This window comes from Pelophylax lessonae (assembly GCF_965119305.1).
Source record: "Pelophylax lessonae genome assembly, chromosome: 1".
NCBI lineage: Eukaryota > Metazoa > Chordata > Amphibia > Anura > Ranidae > Pelophylax > Pelophylax lessonae.
This window is the reverse complement of record NC_138768.1, coordinates 427,745,866-427,769,233: the sequence shown is the minus strand read 5'-3', so window position 1 is coordinate 427,769,233 and position 23,368 is coordinate 427,745,866. Positions and strand designations below refer to the sequence as shown.

The window sequence follows — 23,368 nt, the reverse complement described above, 5'->3', positions numbered from 1 at the left end:
TGAGGATAATGAAACAATAGGCTGACCTTTTGTACTTCCTTTGCCAGGGCTTTCCCAACCTATTATCTGCTTTTGCACCTTGGTGCTATATACCAGAGAAGCAGTAACACAAAGGTGGGAATACAGTAGCTTTTGTATGGCTTTAGCAAGTCATGAATGAATGACAATCACATGCCATACTGTATTTCCAGTAGTATCTTCAAATAGACCCAGCATGACCATGTCTTTGGCTCCAAAACAAAGATCTAAGATTATAACTAAAATGTCAGTAATCGATGGCTACTCACATATGTGATAATACACTTGGCTCCATCAGTTTATCATCTAAATTGGGCAAAGCTGGTTATTTATACGTGCTGCCCAACCTGAATATGTGCCCTTTCTATACCACGTTTTGATAATCTAACATACTGTAGATGAGAATGTTTACTGCTGATGATTTAGGTCAAGCCAATGAATCAAATGTGAGTTGCAACGGTCATTTAGTCACGCCAGTCCATTTCTCAAGCTCAAGGTGGGCCCAACTGACTTTCCCTTTTTGCACTGTACAGTATATACATTCTAATTATATTTTTTTAACCTTTGAGCACTGCATTGAATTTATTTGTTTGTTTGCCATGTATTAGGGTAGCTTTTTTATTTTTATACACATGGTTTTGTAGTATCCAGCATGGTTTACTTCTAGGTAAACAGCGCAATATGCTGAAAGATCGATTGCAGACAATTTTTGACTGCTCTTTTGTCCATGGTTAAAAGAAATAATTCATAGTATTACAAACACCTCCCTCTTTCCTCCTCTCTGTCACATAGAGAGTTCACAGAAGGTAACTTGAAAAACTTTGACGTTTCAGTTCATTGCATGGGAAGTTTTTAAGGATGCAAGATTTGCGTACTTGCAGAAATTGTACTTAGCCTGAAAAAAGAAAACAAAATATATATATATATATATATATATATATATATATACACACACACACACACATATACAGTATATATATATATATATATATATATATATATATATATATATATATATATACATACACACTTTATATATATATACTTATATATACACACACACACACACTTTATATATATATATATATATATATATATATATACTGTATGTATATACACACACATTTTTGTTCTTGGGTTTAGATTAGATACCAAAAGTTTAAAGGATTTGTTTGAAGTTTTGTTTGAACAACGTGATTTTCCCCCATATGAAAACTCATTAGCATCTAACAATATTTATTCCAGTAACTTCTTTTTCTACTTGGAAATTTAAGTTAAAACAGTTTTGAATTAAATTAGGCCAAATAGTTTTGCTTTTTCATGGACTGCCAGAAAGTTGACAAAGCACTCTATTTTCCAGCTGTTTTCACTTATTTCTAACACAGAGTTCTCATTTTTCCTTGCGCACGCCATGATGAAAAAGAAAATTATAACACATGCCGGGTCCAGTTATAAGTTGGCTGCACAATACAATCAGATATTAGTTACTGCTTATTGTAGCCTTTATTACGTAGGTTGCCATATACAGTCTTATTGTATTAAACGGGGATGGCTAGGGAAAATACCACCACATAATTTAGACCTTCTGGAAACAATAGCAAGGCCCTATTTGTCACTTGGCTATCCTACATGGATATTTACACTTATCAAGTACCATTATAAGTGAACAGATCTGATAAGTAGGTGGACTTGCAGCTCTAGTTCCTCAGAAAAAAATGTTTGTAGAATCATTCACCAGGGAGTTCCCTTTATTATATCACATTTCCTATTGCAATATGGTCATATGATAATTCGGCTTTTGTTTCAGTGGTAGAACGTTACATTACATACCATTCTTATATCTCTCAAGTCATCTGGTGGTCCATCTCCTGACCTGCAGACGCCATTGTCATGGTGCAACACATATGCTGTTCAGACACTTATTCTAAACGCAATCTAATTTAGCATTATAAAAACTATCCCTGGATTAACGCACTTCTGGCATCAGTAAAACAAAAGCTGTCATCCAGCCTCCCACACAATACAATAGAAATCAAACAGTAGAACAGGTGTCCCTTGTAAGACAACAGAGCTAGGACAGATACCCCATCACTCCCACCTTTCTTAACATGTCATAATTATGTTATGTAAACATATTTATTTTGGAGCTAAACTGTGTTCCTGAGATAACGACATTCCATATTTTTAAACTATTAAATGTTGAAAGACCTAATCTGTTTGGAAACATAGCTAAATGATGGCTATTTGCCTGAACAGCTTGCAACATATTAAAGTTCCTTGAACTACAATATTACAGCTCTCAACATTTCTAAAGTGAACCATTGGCACATGTAGGTTCATACAGAGCTCATGGTACAGAAAGCAAAGCCCTACCTTAAATCCCCCCAAAGTTAACCTTCTTTATAACCATAACCCTGCTTGTAACCCTAACACCAACACTCCTGAAAACCGTAACACAAACCTTCCCTGTAAATCTAACCCTAACCCTAAGGCTGGCCCCAAACCTACCCATTTCATAGGCATAACACACCTTAGGGTGTTGCATTGCCATTATTTGAAATGGCAACCCTACATACTAACGGAAGGCATTTCTGGCGCACTTGTGTTACAGTGGCAGCAAATGTAAATCAATAGGGTGCTATAATACAGCGCACCCCACTTGGGCTTACCACAGACCCTCCCCATAACCCTAATGCTAGCCTTCTCTTTAATTTTAACCTTAAAGTGGAGCTCCACCCAAAAGGGAAAGATCCACTTGTCTGCCTCCTTCCCTCTCTGCCACATTTGCCACCTTTTGGGGGGAGCAGGTACCTGGTTTTGACAGTGGCAAACTGAGCCGGAAGTTCATCCCCGCTCCTTCCCCCGCAGCCTTCTGGGATACTTCACAGGTCCCAGAAGACTGCGGACCATTCACAAAGTACTCTGCACTTTCCACAAGTAGGAAACTGGCTGTGAAGCCGCAAATCTTCACTGCCAGTTTCCCTTAGTCAAGAAGGCGGCGCCAGCACCCGATAGCAGATTGAAGAATCGGCTCGGGTGAGGACACTGCTGAATGCCTGGACAGGTAAGGGCCGTAATATTAAAAGTCAGCAGCATAACACTATTTGTAGCTGCTGACTTTTAATTTTCTAATTTTTGGGGGGGAGCCTGGAGCTCCTCTTTTGGTCAAATACCCCTGTAACCCCAACCTTTCTGTAACTGTAATCCAACGCCCTATAGAAATTGGTGATTATTTTTCTAATGTATGACTACAGAAACATTAGATCTAATTTACATAGTGCTCAGAGAAAAAGGTATTATACCTAAAGTTTTACTAGACCTAGGACCCTGTATTCACTTTTTCTGGTCTCCCACATTCCACAGAACACGGAAATGCAATTATTTTAATAAATATAAACTGCTAAATGCCTTTTCTCATCAGCAGTATATAGCAGCCTTGTGACGACTTCTATCACTGGTTAAAGCTTGTAGGATGAGTATACATTCACCTCTGACTGTCCTATGAGGCTGCATGACCCCTGACTTTCTGTCTGGACATTTTGCTTTTTCAATTATTTATTCAACAAAAATACCAATACATGTAACAATGTACTGTGGAAAAAAGTAAATCCTGGGCCTCAGAAGCTGATATGGCCCCTCATGGGCCCTCATTCCCAATTTGGCAATCTTTTTAAACATCCTGCCAGACTCACAGGCATTCACAAACTGTTTTTTTTCTGAGTGCTGTAGAGATCTCTTTGGGCATGATGACACCAAAGACGTCAATAGAACCGAGAACACTTTAAGGCCACTCTGGAAAGCTCATGATAAAATCTTAAAAAGCCAATGGCTGGTTTGACCCTTCCTTGCCTCTTTTCATCAGTGTTGGGGTCACATTAGGTGAGTAATGGAGAAAAACTGAGGGAGAAGAGAAACATTGGAATACTAATCAGTACCAGTTTGTAAAAGTGTATTTTGAAGAAAAAATCAACTTTAATGTTGGGTGTCCTACTTGGACTTTTCAATGTTGCTGCATTATGTAACATTATTAGAACATTTTAGAATGGGGTGCTTTGAGATTGTCAATAACTTTTAAATGGTGGCTCCAGATTGTCCATAATTTTTAAAGGGTGCCTCAACTGAAAAAAGAAACACTGTGCTAGACATAAGGAATATTAGTTCTATGTGGTTCATATATAACAGAGGACTAGATAATGAACTACACTAGACAGATTCATCAAAATGTATATATATATATACTCTCTTGTGGGGTTTCAACATCCTTTTAGAGTCATTTTGATAACATCTTCTCATGTCAGAGAAGAGATATGAGAACATGACTTCAGCTGTTGGCAATCACATATGTTTCTATCGTTGAAAGCATCTCACTATTGTACATTCCTGGGCAAAATGCATGTCCTGAATGGGAATGTGGCTACAATTCAACATTGTTTTAGGTTAGTTCTGACATAAGCTATGCTTACATTCTGACAGATTTCTCTCCACATTAGTGTTTTCATAAAATTCCTTAGATCCCTCTCCAGATTCAAAATGCATGAGACTGTATTAACCACACACCTCAAGCTATACCACAGCAAACCTCTCACTAGACCAATAAAAATAGCAGTTGTTCAGCAAAGAGCATGTTATATTTGGTAATGCTCTTGAATGGATTATGACAGGTTAGACACAGAGTATTACCTTCTGAATTTCTTTCGACTTTAAGTGTCCGCATGATGATATGAGCCCAGGAAGAAGCACTGAACCCTTTAAATAAACATCATAAGAGAAATATAGGGACTGTAATTTCTGGCCTTCTTCTGAAAATGCTGGTTACCTGGCAGTTGTGATGAACTATTTTCAGTAGTTTGGACCACTGGACTGGGACACGCATAAATAAAAAAGATGAAATGTCTTATCTGCATGCTTGTTTCAGGTCAGTCAACGTAATGAAGTCAGAGGGCACCATAACTGCCAGGCAGCTAGTATTCTCAAAGAGGGGAAGTCTGCAATGAGAGCCTACATTGATGATAGGTTATGACGGAATACCTTTCCTCTCATCAATTATATAACATATAGGAATGCAGCTTTAACCTCTGTGTGACTTTCTTCTCTCTAAAGTCTGTATCATCTTCTTGCAGCTTCCCCTTCTCACGCCTGTACATCACTTGCAATGTATCACCGCTAGCATAGGTGTTCCCAGCCTATTGCATTATGGTGTGCACCCAAAAGCTTAAAGCGGAGTTCCAGTCCCCCAAATACTTTTTTTTTTTTTTAACACTCCTCCGTACTTGTTTAAACATATCTAGTAACATTAAGAACATGTCCTATGTGTAGCCCCTGTAGTTTGTGTAAAAATATTTAACCACTTCCATACAGAGCAGTTAGACCCCCTTCCTTCCCAGACCAATTTTCAGCTTTCAGCACTCTCACACTTTGAATGACAATTGCACAGTCATGCTACACTGTAACCATAGTTACATAGTTACATAGTTAGTGAGGCTGAAAAAAGACACAAGTCCATCCAGTTCAACCTATGATGTGTGTGTGTGTTTGCTAACCGTACATTGTATACCCCTGTATGTTGTGGTCTTTAAGGTGTCCATCCAATAGTTTTTTGAAACTATCAAGGCTCCCCGCTGATACGACTGCTTGCGGAAGAGAATTCCACATCCTTACTACTCTTACAGTGAAGAACCCCTTACGCACTTTAAGGTTAAACCGCCTTTCCTCAAGTTTTAGTGAGTGGCCACGTGTCTTATTGTATTCCCTTACTCTGAATAGTTTGTTCCTTATGCTAGGGTCGCCAGTACAGTATTTGTACATTGATATCATATCCCCCCTCAAACCAAACAAAATTTTTATCATTTTTTTCACACAAATAGAGCTTTCTTTTGGTGGTATTTGATCACAACTGGGTTTTTTTTTCTTCGTGATATAAGCAAAAAAAGAGCAAACATTTTGAAAAAAAAAACACTTTTTTTTAGTTTCTATTATACAATTTTGCAAAAAATTAATTTCATACATTTGGGCCAAAATTTATACTGCTACATATCTCTGGTAAAATTAACCCCAAATTAGTGTATATTATTTAGTCTGTGTGAAAGTTATTGAGTCTATAAGCTATGGTACCAATTACTGAAAATTGATCACACCAGATGTACTGATGGCCTATCTCCTTTCTTGAGGCCCTGAAATGTCAGGACAGTACAAATACCCCCCAAATGACCCCTTTTTGTAAAGTAGACAGTCCAAGGTATTTAGTAAGAGGCATGGTGAGTTTTTTGAAGTTATAATTTTTTCCCACAATTCTTGGGAAAATGAAGAAAAAAATGTTTTTCTTTTTTTCCCCAAAACGTTGTCAATTTATAAGCTATTTCTAACACATAGCATGTACACAGCAAAAATGACACCCCAAAATTCATTCTGCTACTCCTTCTGAGTATGGTGATACCACATGTGTGAGACTTTTACACAGCCTGGCCACAAAAAGAGACTCCACGTCCAAGTAGCACCATAAGGCATTTTAGGAGCATAAATACACATAAAACTTTCTTACTACCTATCACACTTTTCAAGGCCCTAGAGCACCAATACAATGGAAAAGTCCACAAAATGACCCCATTTTGGAAAGCAAACACTCCAACGTATATTCTATGAGGCATTATGGGTCCTTTGAACATGTCATTTTTTTCCACAAGTTTTTGGAAAATGTGGGAAAAAATAAAAACTTTTTTATTTTACACAAATTTGTCAATTTATAGGATATTCCTAACACATAGCATGTACACAGCAAAAATGACACCCCAAAATACATTCTGCCACTCCTCCTGAGTATGGCAATACCACATGTGTGAGACTTTTTCACAGCCTAGCCATATAGAGGGGCCCAACATCCAAGGAGCATCATCATGCATCCTAGGCCTATTTTTGACATTTGGTGTTTACAAGCTAAAATCAGTTGTTTTGCTAGAAAACTGCTTAGAACCCCCAAACATTATATATATTTGTTTAGCAGAGACCCTAGAGATTAAAATGGAGATTATTGCAATATTTTTTATCACACCGTATTTGCGCAGCGGTCTTCCAAACGCAATTTTTTTGGAAAAAATTCACTTTTTTAAATTAAAAAATAAGAAACCAGTAAAGGTAGCCCAATTTATTTCCATAATGTGAAAGATAATGTTACGCTGAGTAAATAGATACCCAACATGTCATGTTTCAAAATTGCGCACGCTCACGGAATGGCGACAAACTTTGGTACGACAATTTAAAAATTTCTACAGGTTGCCATCTTTGAGTTACAGAGGAGGTCTAGGGCTCAAATTATTCCCCTTGCTCTAATGATCGCGGCGATACCTCACATGTGTGGTTTGAACACCGTTTACATATGTGGGCGGGGTTTCCGTATGCGTCGCTTCTGCGCGCGAGCTAACGGGGACAGGGCGCTTTAATTTTTTTTTTTTTTACTATTTATTTTATTTATTATTTTTTATTTTTACACCGTTTAACAAAAAAAAAAAAAAAATGGATCATTTTTATTTCTATTACAAGAAATGTAAACATTACTTGTAATAGAAAAAGGCAAGACAGGACCTCTTTTTTGTGAGATCTGGGGTCAAAAAGTCCTCAGATCTCACAAGTACACTAAAAGATAGAAAAAAAAAAAAATTATTATATAAAATGAAAAAAAAAAAAAAGGACCTTTAAACCGGTTGCTAGGAACATTTTCCGTAGCTCCGGTCCTCCAAGACCATAGAGTCAAGTGAGGGCAAGCTTGCCGGCGGGTCTGGTAAGCGGGGAAATGGACCGGATGCGGCGGGAGGGGGGGGGGCACCTCTTCCGCCATCCCGGAAGGGTGATCCCACGGCGAATCCGCCGCTGGGACCACCCTTATCGGAAAGCCAACCGTCCACCGTTTATAAAAATACCAGGGCTATGGCAGCTATCTGCTGCCATAACACCGGTATTTAGGTTTAAACAGAGGACGTATATAAACCTTTTTGGACTTGGACATGGTGGCTATATGAAGGGTGACAGGTACTCGGGTACTTTGTTGGGCAGGTGACAGGTACTCTGATACTGATGAGCAGGTGGCAGGTACTCGGGTACTCCGATAGGCAGGTGACAGGTACTCGGGTACTCTGATGGGCAGGTGACAGGCAGGTGATAGGTACTGATGAGTAGTACTGATACTGATAGGTGATACTGTACTGATGGGTACTGATGATCAGTACTGATACGTGATAGGTACTGATGAGTACTGATGAGTAGTGATGGGTACTGATGAGCAGGCGGCAAGTACTCAGGTACTTCAGGCGTCAGGTACTCTGATGAGCAGGTGGAAGGTACTCTGGTACTCTGATGGGTAGGTGACAGGTACTCAGGTACTCTGATGACGGGTACTCCGTTGACAGGTACTCAAAGTACCCGAGTACCTGTCATCAGAGTACCTGAGTACCTGTCATCAGAGTACCCGAGTATCCGTCATCAGAGTACCCGAGTATTCGTCATCAGAGTACCCGAGTACCTGTCATCAGAGTACCCGAGTACCCGTCATCAGAGTACCCGAGTACATGTCATCAGAGTACCTGCGTACCCGTCATCAGAGTACCTGCGTACCTGTCATCAGAGTACCCGAGTACCTGTCATCAGAGTACCCAAGTACCTGTCATCAGAGTACCCGAGTACCTGTCATCAGAGTACCCGAGTACCTGTCATCAGAGTACCCGAGTACCTGTCATCAGAGTACCTGAATACCTGTCACCAGACCATCAGAGTACCCGAGTACCTGTCATCAGAGTACCTGACGGGCTGGTGACAGGTACTCTGGTACTTTGATGGGCTAGTGACAGGTGCTCTTTATTGGGGGGGGGGCAATCAGTGTGTTTAGCGTGCACTGTAATCGGTAACTAGCTGTTACCACACTCTCTTCCTCACACAGGATCAGTGTGTGAGGAGGAGAACACGGTGACAGCTAGTTACCGTGTTCTCTGTTGACATTTGTGACCGGCTGTGATTGGACACAGCTGGTCACGTGGTAAAGAGCCAATTTCATTCGATCGACTTTGTCCGAGGGACGAGCCTCGTCCCCGATCGCTGCTCTGCGCGCCTCCGGGGGCGCGCATTGCAGAGAGAACGAGCGGCTCGTGCTGGAGCCGCTCATGTGATCGGCTGTGATTGACACAGCCGATCACATGGTAAACAGCCAATTTCTATTGGCTGTTTACCTTGATCAGGGATGGGCTATGTCCGAGGGACGAGCCTCATCCCTGATCGCTGCGCTGCGCGCCCCCGGGGGCGTCATATGACGGCCGCCCGGATCCGTACAACCACTATGACGACGTCATATTACTATGACTCGGTATGGAAGTGGTTAAAGACTAACCAGAAGCAGGCAGGCTCCTCTGTCATCTATGGGCATCTGAAGCTCTCTTCTATTGATTTGCAAGATTCAATGCAACTGGCTACCCAGCATGCACCTCCAGATCTCAAGCCTGCCAACTGAGTGGCTCTCTGTCTTCCTGCTCCATTGCTATAGCAACCTAGAGAGAAAGGATTGGTTGGCAACAGGTGAACATTGGTTCACCTGTTGCCAACCATCACCACCACATCCCTAGTATACTATCAAAGGATAAAAAGGTGTTCAATGGCCGAACTGGCCAGCCAGAGAGCCACCAAACAGGTGTGGGACTTTGAAGGCGGTGTGGTTGTGGCAGAGACAGACAATCAGAGATGAAGGAGCATGGATGCTCCGAAAGCTAGCAATGCCCATCTTTCCCTCCACCTCACAGGAAGTGATGTCGGGCTGACAGGAAGTAGGAAGTGGAGTCCCATTGAGAGTCCTCCACCACCACAGCACCATCAGACAGGCTGCCAGACAACAGCCTCCACGCACCACCGGCACCCTGCACCCCTCCTTTCTGCAACGGTATCCAGGACAAAAAGATGGATGATCCCATTTACCTACCGAGCCGGCCTTTACTTACCTAAGAGTAAGTCACTATGTGTTTTTTGTATTAATAAACCTTATGCTTCACTAAGCTGGCGCTGCTTTCTTTTTGTTTATTCTCCTCAGAGCCTCTCCTTGCTCCAGCGTGCAGCCGCTTTCGTGGGCCCCCTCCCCCCTTCCACCTCTTTTTTAATATTTTTTTATATTTTTCTACCCATTTTTTACTTTCTATATTTTTACCTCTTTACCTCATGGTATGCCACCCACCATCAGAGAGCGCCATGTAATCATTGACTTTAGACAATCAGAGAATATTACAGTTAAAATACAAAATTTTATTCATTTTACAGCGTAAAACATACAAAAAACATGCAGAAACTGTATGGCAAATTGCAGGAAATTATCCATGATAAAATTGATACAGATACTGTGATACTTTGAACCAAGAGATACATGGGGTCACCAGGGTCCTACATGTTTCGCCATTTCGGTGGCTTCATCAGGGACCGAATGTACTCATGACCTCTCAAGTAGTTCTAGGCAATAACAAACATAATGTTAAGATAGTTAATTTTTTCGTGCGTAGTCGCACGTATCAAAAATTCATACATTGTTTCTGTTTTGACCATATTCACATAAACATATACATGGTTAGATCATTGAGAACTTACCAACAGTTAAATATCAAGGAGTTTGATGCTTTGGACAATAACTTGGGTATTAGCATGCATGCGTGGCGATGGTGGACCACCCCCAAGTCCTGAGGGACAAGGGGTTAACACGCCCTCGAGGGCTGCTATAGCAACCTGTCAATCATGACATCCCTATTCTCCAGTTTGCGTTATTTGGAAATCTGGATTTTAGAAATTTGGAAATCTTTGGAATCTGGTCTGGAAATAATGCGAGATTTCATCACTAGGCGATTTGCAAGTACTGCTGGGATACATGACACCACTATCCCAGGAGCCCTTGCAAATCGCCTGGAGACGTAATTGCCTAGGCCGCCGCAGCCGGAAGTGCTGCAGAAGAAAAGTTAAAAAAGGTATGTACAAATAAAAAAAGAATTGCCATTTTCTACAGCATTCGGGATGGGCATGACAGGAATTGGACCTTCAAAAAATGGGTGGAACTCCGCTTTAAACACACATGCCTTTCGCTGCAGCCTCAGTGAATGAATGGGAAGTGCTCTGTGTTAAGCGGCTTCCTGTTTATTCACAGTTTACTATGCTTCAGTTATGAATGAACACAATGAGTGAGTGTGTTCACTGTGTTTATTTAGAAAAGGAAGGGGGCGCTAAATGACATATTTACTAGCCCCTTCTTCTGCTCTCTATTCTGAAACATCCCTCGCAACAGCTGGGGGAGAGGAGAAGAGAAAAGCCAGCAGCACTGCGGGGCATGGGGGCCAACATGGGGGGAAGCCTAGGCAGGAAGGGGGAATTGGCACCGCATGTAGTGATAAGGGTGTGTCCAGGTACACCTGGCACACCCCCTGCGCATGCCTATGACCGCTAGCTGTAAGAGTAACAAGATATGGGCCTAGTGACTGGCAAGTGTTAATACTGTAAAGTGTAAACTTAACAGTTTACAGTTTACATTATTAACACTAAATAAATAGGTAAATACTAGTGCTTGGACGTACTCTCTACAAATAAACCAGATATAGGAGCTAGCATAAAGATGTGGACCAATAATTTGGATAATTATAAGATGTGATATCTCTTAAAATGTACAATCAATGTCTGTGTTCTAACAAGAACTCTCATACAGTAAAACTCATGACATAATAAGTGATAATAGTGATATCCCTGTAAGGATCACTGACACATGAAAAGGTAAGGCTGTGTCTCGCCAATCAGAGGATCCAGGAAAAGTGCTATAGTCCAGTGATGGCGAACCATGGCACCATACTTGATTTTTCTGTGATTTACCTGAAATTTTTTAAATTGATGACAGGGCTTCTTAAAGCAATTTAGCGTTTTAAATAAAATACACAAAAAAAAAAAACACAGGAAGGATTTTTTTTCTGGTTGTTAAGTGATGTAGTGTTTTACTCATTGCTCCCATTGCTCTTTGCCTTATTAAATATTCTTTAGTGAGTGCAATGAGGGTCAGAGTGTATCACCTGTGCCTGTTGTCTTGCTGTTCATATGTTTTATGTCAGCTATCCAGCCATGTGTCATTTGCAATGCTTCACTGTTTATTAAAACACTACCATGAGGAACGTGTTTTTCTGTAGACGTTTCACAAACATTTCTTACATCAGCAACATTTTTTAACTGTGACAGCAAATTGCAAATCTGACAGTCTGTGATTTACCAGAACATCTTTATAAAATCAGTGATAAACCAAGGCATCCCTTTGTGACGCTAACCTAGAAGATCAATAAAAAGTGCTATTTTATTTTGCCAAAAATCACTGTTGTATGTGGAATGTTTTAAGGATTCATCATTGAGATTGAGTCTAACATAATCGGTCTGATTTTAAAAAGGTACATTTTACTTAAAGTGTTCCTAAACCCAGGAGCCTGCATTCACTATATCTGATCTCCCACAGTGCACAAAACAAGGAAATGCAATTATTTTAGTAAATCTAAACTGCTAAATACCTTTTCTCATCTGCAGTATATAGCAGTCTTGTGACTTCTAGCAGAGTCTGGTTAAAGCTTGTCAGAGAAGTTTTCATTTTTCTCTGACTGTCCTATGAGAATGCAGGACCCCTGACCCTCTATCTGGACAGCGATGATTGGCCCTGTGCTGATCACACGCACTCTCCCAAGAATAAAAAAACTCTCTAGCAATACACCCCAAACTGAGCATGTGCAGCTTGTCCCCATGATTTTGGGACTCCGGAAGAAGGAGGATCAGAGAAGACAGGATCAAACAGCCTTTTTACACAATGCCGAGAATTAACCCTTTAGGTTCCACAGTGAGTATAAGAAGCATGCTTTACTGCATATACACACTGATTTTACTGTTGTGGGTTTAGTAACACTATAAGAAAAACCCATCCTGCTGAAAGTGAGCCTTCACTCCCTTTTTCTTCTTTATTTGTTACGGGTACATATATAGTGTCGTCAATTTACGCAGTGCATTACATATATATAAGGTACATTCACATCAGAATTGAATTGGGGGAGGAAGGGGCAGATTATTTTTATTTCATCTCATGCATCCCAAGAGGCTTTGGGGCAGTCTGAAGTGCACTGCACATGGGCAAAATGAAGTTCACCTTGAATGTTATTGGCATGTGAAGATTATATAAAGGTGGCAATTGCTGATCACTCTTTTTGAAAGGTTTGTTGCCTCCATCTCATGCAGATCTAATGGCTTCAATACATTCTCAATCTCTGACTTGGAAACGCAAATTAGTAGATATGACCTCCCTCACTTCAAATGCTGCATGCCTGTTCTGGGATTGTGACACAGACAATACCAAAGCCAGAAGATTGAAATGGCAATTACTATGGCAATGAATTCCATATATTTTTACTTTAAAGGTCAAAGAAATCAAATTGAATTCTTTTTCTGGGTCAGTTGCTTGACCATCTTACTGAACGGGCACACTGGGCAGTTGCCCGGGGGCCCCACTTGCCTGGGGGGAAACACCTGCCCAGCGACCCAGCCCCAGCCAAGCATTAGTCCCGATTCCCATGTGCATCCCGCCGCCGAACTTAGCAGATGGCAAGCGTCTGTCGTCCCTGTGCTGCTGTCAGGCCACGTGGGTTGTGGAGGGGGATCCCACAACTGCAGGAATGCCTGTCCACCACCACAGGAACAGGCACGCACAGGACAGTTGGGTCTGACCCCCATCTGTGTGTGTGTGTTCACCGGACCCAGTAGCCCAACTTGGAAGCTGTCATTAGCCTGGCACGGCTGTACCAATAAATATCGCCTTATCGATAATTTGCATTTTTATTCTTGTGGGTGATTGTGTAGGTGGGGCCCCAGTGCAGTGCATTGCCCCGGGGCCTTTTAATGCTCTTAAGATGCCACTGAGCCAGATGGTTAGTATTTTCAGAAAGGGAGGTTAGCAATGACAGGCTGTGTTATCTCCCATTATTTCTGACTTCCAGACCAGGGACTCAAAGACAGAAACTTATATTCTTAGAAATTGCCCCCATGGCAGCACTTGTATTTCTCTCAGTTCAGGTTTCCTTTAATGGCTTAATGTAAGACCGCATGTTTTTTTTACAGAGACCCTGTTACTGTTACACTATTGGAATCTGAGTCATAATAACTGGAAGGAAAATTAAAATGTTAACCTTGGCAACCAAATTTCAGCTGCTGTCATTCTAGAACTGAATAGAAAACTAAAGCATGCATCTGATTAGTCGAAACAGGCAACGTCTCCTCTTTAAACCTCTTCCAGTTTTTTGTGGGGTTGGCAGTCTAATCCAGCCTGTTGAATTTAATTGGCTAGTATCCGATTGTTAATCCGGGAGGTGTTCTTGTACTGACACCCATTTATGCTTGTAACATTTTGATTTTATTTTGACTTATTTACCATATTGATATAATGTCAATATATTGTTCAGTACTTTATGGAGTACACAGGCCATTCACATTAGTTTCTGCCCCTGAAGCAGCTTGCAAAATCCCTGCAACACTCACACAAAGATACTTGTCTTAAAGTATATATATATATATATATATACACACATACCAGACTTTTCTTTTATAGTTTTGGAGGGGTTAACACCCCTGTCAGTGTATTTGTTGTCTTTTCACCATTGGGGAAACTTAAGTTCACTTCTTCTACTAAGGACGCCACATGATATTAGAGGATATCTTTCAAAACTGACCTCTTGTTCTGTGGACAAGAGAAAATTTTAGGATTCTCTACACCTTCTTTCACCAGCACAAACAAAGAGTGTTGAATCTCCCCAAATAGGGACACAGACAGACATAACCTTACCAGAGGGTCTAAACCACATGTGTCAAACACAAGGCCCGCGGGCCGAATGCAGCCCTCCAGGCTATTTCACGTGGCCCTCACACCTCTCCTGCAGCTGCGGCAACCCCCTCATCTCTGTCCAAACCTTGTCTCAGTATTTGGCAGCAAAGAGGAGGACAGAACTTCCTCATACAGATTCTGAGCTGCTGCAGCACCCCCTCATCTCTGCCTCCCCTGGTCTTAGCTTTCAGCAAACTCCAGCTCTCCTCTGGTCCTCCTCTAGACCCTGCACTTGCTGCTTTCCAGCTACATCCACAGCTTCTTCCAGGGAGCAGCACAAGGTGAAGGGGGTGTACTGTGATGTAAAAGAGGGTGGGGGACTTTTGACCTCTGATAGCGGGGGGGGGGGGGGGGGAGTAGGGTGCTTTGGAAAACTAGCCTTACAGATGTGTAAAACTAGAAAATTAAAACCCGTGCTAAGATGGTGTATACAATGTGAATAAATATATATAAATAAATTAATATTATGTCCTGAAGCTGCTACTCACTAGGTAAAATACCAGAAAAGTTTAAAATACATGAAAGGCATAAGTGAAGTGCAATTATATGTCCATCAGACGATCAAAAATATATTAGTGCAAACACAAATTATGAATAAAGTGCCTTTCAGCACCTTAGTTCCTCTGAGGGAACCATCTTTTGGACTGCACTTTATTCATAATTTGTGTTTGCACTAATATATTTTTGATCTTCTGATGGACATTTAATTGCACTTCACTTATGCACTTTATTTTGGATGAATCTTTTATGTTTTTTTTAACACATTGTGCACTTTATGTATTATTCTATACACTGATTGTTGATTTTACCTGCTAGTAAAATTAGTCTTACAGATGCATCTGGCCCTCTGAGGGAAACCATAATGCTGATGCGGCCCGTGATGAAACTGAGTTTGACACCCCTGGTCTAAACCTTCCCCACTCTTCCCAATCTAAAATGAAAAAAAAAAAATAAAGGTTTTGCCTAGAGTTACAATTTAACTGAAGTTAAAAAAATGAAACTGGATTATCTGCATTATTGAGCTAGGAATCAGCTTAATGCATCAGTTTACATGCAAGGAACATCACTAGTTATAGCTGGCTTGCATATTTGTGATTTGCTTTTTTTTTAAAAAAATAAATTTGATAAAATCAGTATGGTTCTCTTTTAGCTGTAAAGAAAAACCAAGCTATTGACATGACCTAATAGGATTGGTAATAATGAGGATTTTGACAAGCTAGTGAAGGGAGTATGGCGACATATCTGGGGACTGTAATCGTAAAAAGGATAAAAATCCTTGCTTAGGACCCGGTCTACTAGATGTTTGAATCATTGCAGGAAACTGCAGAACCCAAACAAACCTACATAAGTATACAGAGAATATACAAACTGTGTGCAGACATTATGACAGGTGGAAATTGATCACACCACGTTCTTGTATACATTTTTTGGTGGGGTGGGTTAGACAATTCTTCAGTGGTTAAATCACTTCCTAACATCCAGCTACTGTCTTATAACTATGGTAGTGTTGGTACTGAAAAAGCAGACATTCCCCTCAATGAAACAAAGTTCATTCAGCTAGTTTGTTAAAATCAGCTCCATGTAGTCTTAAGACGCTTACTTTGTGTAATTCATTCTCTCCTAATCATTGTAATACACATTTCAATGAATGCTTCCTCTGCCTATCCTCCCATCCATGTTCATTGTGTAATCAGGACAAAGAACGGAAAGTAATACTTTTTTATTCAACAACTAATAGCCCTGGTCTTGAAACAATTAGCTTTTCCTGTTTTCATTCCATATGTAGTGGCTCTGATAGTATTTATGTCTTTATGAAAGTGCAGGAAACATTTGAGAATGTTTCCACAGGTTGCAATCAAGAATCAGAACACTGGCTTTGTGTTTGAGAACAAAATCCACCATATGATTAAAATATATTTTAGCTGTCCATCCAAGATAGTAGTGATTAGGAGATAGCTTGGTGTCAGCATCCCTCACGCCAGCTACACTGCTGGAAGTAGTAGAGAGTGGAATGTGGATTGTATAATGAGAAAGCAGGCATGTTCTTAGGAGCTGACCTCAGGGAGCTGCTCTCCTGTTTCTACCTCACCGCCAAAAACACTCTTTGCCCATAATGTTAAAAAAGTAAACAGAAGTTCAGTGTTAATGTTGGTTTGTAAAAACCACTTTGATGAATAATGTATTCTTCCTAAAGAGCCAAGTCCAAGGCTTTAAAAATATAGTTAACCACTTGCCGACTGCCTAACGCCGATCTACGTCGGCAGTCAGCCCCTCACAGGCAAAGTGACGTAGGGCTACGTCACTAGCTTGTGAGGGTCTAGGGAGCGAGCGCGCGCCCCCGGAGGCGCGCTCCCGCTCCCGCGTGGTCACGGACCCCCCCGCGCGTGTGACCAGCGGACCCGATGTCCGCCGGTCACTCTGCGATCGGCGGGGGAGAGGGAGAATGTCAGGCAGCTTGTGTAAACAAGCCACCTGTCATTCTCCTCGCTGTAAAGACACTGATCACACGGATCTAGTATGTAGATCCGTTGATCAGTGTCCTTACAGCTCAAGCCACAGCCAATCACAGTAGAAAGCACGCCCCTAGGGATACACACAGCCCCTCCCTCCCAAATAAAGTTAACCCCTTCACTACCAGTGTATTTTTACAGTAACAGTGCATATGTATAGCACTGATTACTGTAGAAATGTCACTGGTAACCCCAAAAGTGTCACAAATGTCAGTCAAGGGTCCGATCTGTCCGCCCCAATGTCGCAGTACCGCAAAAAAAATCGCAGATCGTCGCCATTACGCGTTAAAAAAAACAACAACAAAAATGACAAAAATCTTTCCCTTTGTTAGTAAACGCGATAACTTTTGCGCAAACCAATCAAAATACGCTTTTTGCGATTTTTTTTTACCAAACATAGGTAGCATAAAACAAATTGCCCGAAAATGTTAAAAAATTTTGATTTTTACATTTTTTTTGGGGGAATTTCATATAAAAAAATGTGAAAAATATTGCTATTTTTGCAAAATTGACGCTCTTTTTTTGTTTATAGCGCGTGATCAAAAAATCACACAGGTGATCAAATACCACCAAAAGAAAGCTCTGTTTGTGGGAAAAAAAGGACGCCAAATTTGTTTAGGTACAGCGTCGCACGACCGCGCAATTGTCCGTTAAAGTCACGCAGTGCCAAATCGCAAAATACCCCCTGGTTGGAATGGGGGTAAAATCTTCCAGGGCTTAAGTGGTTAAGTGTAGATGCTTGTAAGCTCAGAGCTCACTTACTTCTTACAACTCCAGGGTTAACTAGAAGAAAGTTTTGATCCTTCCTCTATGAAACTAGAATCAGAGCAGCAAAGGTCTGAAAGCACATGCTATCATTTCTGTAATGTAAAATTAAAATCCAACAAGGTCCCCTTGTAATAACTTGGAGTTGAGAGACATTGGGAACAACCACGTGTTCAAAACATGAAGAACAATTTATATAGTCAGCAGAGCAGGATGGCAGAACAACTCTAGGTAAGTAATTACAATAAAAAAATGTGTAAAATTCTAACCACTGACTAGTACTGCCCATAGTAAGGGACAGAGAGTTTGTTTTTGAGATCCATGCTACTGAGAAGAAGTTGTTACTATCTGGATGATGAGCCTCACAGAGACAAGGGTCTGACATTGCCCTGCAGAACCCTCCTTTTCTTTATTTATTACAGGTACTTATATAGTGATGTCAATTTGCGTAGCGTTTTAGATATACAGTATATTGTACATTCACATCAGCCCCTGCCCTCAAGGAGTTTACACTCTAAGGTCCTCAACTCACATTCATACATACACATAGTAGGGCCAATTAACCTACCAGCATGTCTTTGAAGTGTGAGAGGAAACCGCAGTACCCAGAGCTAACCCACACAGGCATAGTGAGAACATGCAAACTCCTAGCAGGAAGTGCCATGGTTGGGATTCGAACCGACGTCTCTAGCGCTGCTAGGTGGAAGTGCTAACCACTTATACCACTTATTCACTGTGCTGCTTCAGCTTCCTCTTCAAGAGACAGCTGTCTTTGCCCCAGGCTGTTGTGAAATTTACTATATCCAAAGACACGAGCCACACTTAACATATTCATATTCTGTTATGTGAACTGTCAGTCTAAGGTCCCATGCACACTGGGCGTTTAGCTTCAGTGCATTTGGCTCTGGCGTTTAGGTACGGGTGGAAGGTGCAGGTGTACCACCCAGCCCCACCGCCAGCAGCCTGTTAAACTCTATAAGAGGCAGATGGCTGCTGTGGCTGGACGGGGATGGATGGTGCCAGAGCCTTATACACTGGGTCTTAACTCCCAATGTGTGTAAAGGGCCTTAGTCAGATATCCAGCATGTAGTGCTTTGTGTGTGTGTTACACACTATATTGTATATGCAGTCACTATATGTAACACAAAGCATTGTGTGCTAGATATTGGACGTAAGCAGAATTTTCACCTAGGAAAATGTGAAAATGATGAGTGTGGCTCATAATATCTTTTGAAATAGTACAGTTCTAATTAGGATAACCTGATCACTCCCTATGTGTAGATGAGAACATTTTTTTAGGTGTTCCCCCAGATCCAGTGGTGTATTTAGGTTTTGTGCTGCCCTAGGGCTTACTAAACATGCGCACCCCGAATTTAAATAAGACCCACCCCTTCCTGTAAAGGGCACACCCCATCCATGTTATCTGTAAACCACAGACCACAACCACAGTCTATCAGTGCCCATCAGCATAGCCTCATCAGTTCCCATAAGTTTAGCCTCATCAGTGCCCATCATTGCAGCCTCATTACTGCCTATCAGTGCAGCATATCAGTGTGGCCTCATCAGTAGCCATCAGTACAGCCCCATCAGTGGCCACCAGTACAGCCTATCAGTGCCCATTAGTGCAGTCCCATCAGTGCAGCTTATCAGTGCTGCCTTATCAGTGCAGCCTCATCAGTGACCATCAGTGGCCATCAGTGCAGCCTATTAGTGCCCATCAGTGCCCATAATGACAGCATATCATTGCAGCCCCATCGGTGAAGCTTATCAGTGCCGCCTCGTGTCCATCAGTGCAGCCTCATAAGTGTCCATCAGTGCAGCCTCATTAGTGCCCATCAGTGCAGTTTATCAGTACCCACCATTGCTGTCTCATCAGTAGCCATCAGTGCAGTTTATCAGTACCCACCATTGCTGTCTCATCAGTGGCCATCAGAACAGTCTATTGTGCCCATCAGTGCAGCATATCAGTGCCCATCATTGCAGCATATCAGTCCTGCTTCATCAGTACAGCCCAATCAGTGCAGCTTATCAGTGCCACCTCATCAGTGGCCATCAGGGCAGCCTTATCAATTCCCATTAGTACAGTCTTATGTCCCTGGATTAGTAAGATTAATCCTTTCTTTTAAGATATTTGGACTTGTGTTTTCTGCCACTGATTGTAATCCTAGGATTATTTCACATTTGTATAATGACTAGGAAGTCCATAGTCATTATAGAAATAAGTGAATTAATCAGTGGCAGCAAACACAAGTCCAAAATTCTTATAGGATTGGAGTAATCTTACTAATCCAGTGACATATTGCGATAGCACATATGAGGAGAGCAGGTCCAAAATATTATTGCAATCATATACAATTAAAAGTCTTAATTGTATATGATGCAAATCAGTATGCTCGCTCAAGGACAAGGATGTTTAAAAAAAATGTAATTATATTATTGACATGAAGCCTGCCATACCTGGGGGCGGAGAAGGGTAGGTGGAGCATTAGGCTGCAGTGCCACACTTATTAGCATTGGCGGCCATCGGGCCAGTTGTATTAAGTGTGGTCGGCGGCCTGCGGTCTGTCCAAATGTCCTCACCCACCGGTATTATCATACCAGAAGGTAGCAGTGAGACCGCTTTATGGGGGTGCTGATTTGTCTCCTGGACCCTGCCCTCTGGCCCAATTCGTCCCATAAAACTGCCACTATACTGAAAGTGTAGCACAAGCTGGCAGGGACCCTTTTCATGCGGGAGTCGGGAGCTTTTTTGCTCCCCCCCCCCCTGCAATGTGCCGCCCTAGGCCTGGAGGCCTTTTTGGCCTAGGCCAAGATACAGCACTGCCCAGATCTGGTACTTTGTCCAAGGGTTCCTCCAAGGTAAAAATACATCTGTACTCTATGGAACACAATTATTAGGTCTCCACAACCTAAATGGGCACCTGAGATTTAAAATATGACCTTTATTGGGGTGTATCGGAGGCCATGTGATTTTGGGCTATATACCTCTAAATTACTGGTGTTGAAATATATAATCTAAGAAGCTTTGGTTGAATACCTGTTTTGTTCTGCATAACTCAACTTTATACATTTCTGGAATGTGTATTATTTCAGCATTCTCAAACTTGAATTCAATATTGCATATTTCCAGGACTCGTCAGACAGCTTCTTCCTCTTTGACAAGTATTGGAGATCCTGCATAGAACTGTTGGATCCAAGCCCAGTGAAGGAAGGAGGAGGCAGACAAGTCATGTACAGGATGGGAATTTAAACCAGCTGAACAGGGACATGAAGGTAAGCATTATCAATATTTACCTCCCAAGTGATCATCCCTAAGTAAAGTACCCTTTAATGTTAATCCAAAACATTTTAAAGCTCCCTGAAAAGTATAGGGTTTATTTCTAAATCTCGGTTTCTGGATAAATCTCACCCAGAAACTCCACAGCTGCTAGTAAATAATCACAAATGTTTCTTTTGTACGTATAGCCAAAACTTTTTGTCTTCATTTTTAGGAAAGGACTAGAACTCCTGCAAATTTTTATTTTTTTTTATCCTGGTGACCATAGTCACCAAGGCAAGAAGTGATGGGAAAACCAATATATTTTACAGTTGTCACCATATTAGAAATAAAAGGTACATTTTCCAATGGGGCACCTATTCTGGTGACAACTAAGAAGGGATTCCCTTCTCTTTGTATGAATTTCCTCTGACTTTCTGTTGCCGTCTTGGACAGGAAGTGATGTAAAATTTCCAAATGAAACGCAAAAAGCAAAAAGATAAAATATAGGTACTTTAACCCATCCCTATTCTAGTTATAGTAAAAAGAAAAAAATGTATTAATAGCCAAAACCTAACATTTTCTCAAGATTTACACAAATCACCATAATCATATTAAAGAAGAACTTCACTCCCCCTGAACTATTTGTTCCTCCTCTTATCTGTTATTCAGGGTTGTCCTCAAATCACATACTCACCTGCCCAGCAAATCCTGCATTGACCTGTATCAATCCGTTGCCCAGGTGCAACAGTCTGGGTCCCGTGCTGCCATCTTTCTCTTTGATTTCACTGGAAATCCAACTGCCTGTTTTGTGTTCACACAGCTGGCCCCCGATGATGCATGCTGGCCACTGTGAGTCCCATCTCCTGCAGTTTCTTGGGATGTATGATGGTATATACAGTGGGTACGGAAAGTATTCAGACCCCCTTAAATTTTTCACTCTTTGTTATATTGCAGCCATTTGCTAAAATCATTTAAGTTCATTCTTCTTCCTCATGAATGTACACATAGCACCCCATACTGACAGAAAAACACAGAATTGTTGACATTGTTGCAGATTTATTAAAAAAGAAAAACTGAAATATCACATGGTCCTAAGTATTCATACCCTTTGCTGTGACACTCATATATTTAACTTAGATGCTTTCCATTTCTTCTGATCATCCTTGAGATGGTTCTACACCTTCATTTGAGTCCAGCTGTGTTTGATTATACCGATTTGACTTGATTAGGAAAGCCACACACCTGTCTATATAAGACCTTCCACATCACAATGCATGTCAGAGCAAATGAGAATCATGAGGTCAAAGGAACTGCCTGAAGAGCTCAGAGACAGAATTGTGGCAAGGCACAGATCTGGCCAAGGTTACAAAAAGATTTCTGCTGCACTTAAGGTTCCTAAGAGCACAGTGGCCTCCATAATCCTCAAATGGAAGACGTTTGGGACGACCAGAACCCTTCCTAGAGCTGGCCGTCCGGCCAAACTGAGCTATCGGGGGAGAAGAGCCTTGGTGAGAGAGGTAAAGAAGAACCCAAAGATCACTGTGACTGAGCTCCAGAGATGCAGTCAGGAGATGGGAGAAAGTTGTAGAAAGTCAACCATCACTGCAGCCCTCCACCAGTCGGGGCTTTATGGCAGAGTGGCCCGACGGAAGCCTCTCCTTAGTGTAAGACACATGAAAGCCTGCATGGAGTTTGCTAAAAAACACCTGAAGGACTCCAAGATGGTGAGAAATAAGATTCTCTAGTCTGATGAAACCAAAATAGAACTTTTTGGCCTTAATTCTAAGCGGTATGTGTGGAGAAAACCAGGCACTGCTCATCACCTGTCTAATACAGTCCCAACAGTGAAGTATGGTGGTGGCAGCATCATGCTTTGGGGGTGTTTTTCAGCTGCAGGGACAGGACGACTGGTTGCAATCGAGGGAAAGA

General features: G+C 41.5%; 1 protein-coding gene across 1 annotated transcript in view; it reads left to right on the top strand.

Moving 5' to 3' along the window:
* Nucleotides 1–21,364: 21,364 nt before the first annotated feature.
* LPAR1 (lysophosphatidic acid receptor 1) overlaps nt 21,365–23,368 on the top strand; it is a 126,321-nt gene continuing 124,317 nt past the window's right edge. Inside the window, exon 1 of the mRNA XM_082255030.1 lies at nt 21,365–21,453. The gene's annotated coding sequence lies outside the window, so the exon portion shown is untranslated. The remainder of the gene's footprint in view (nt 21,454–23,368) is intronic.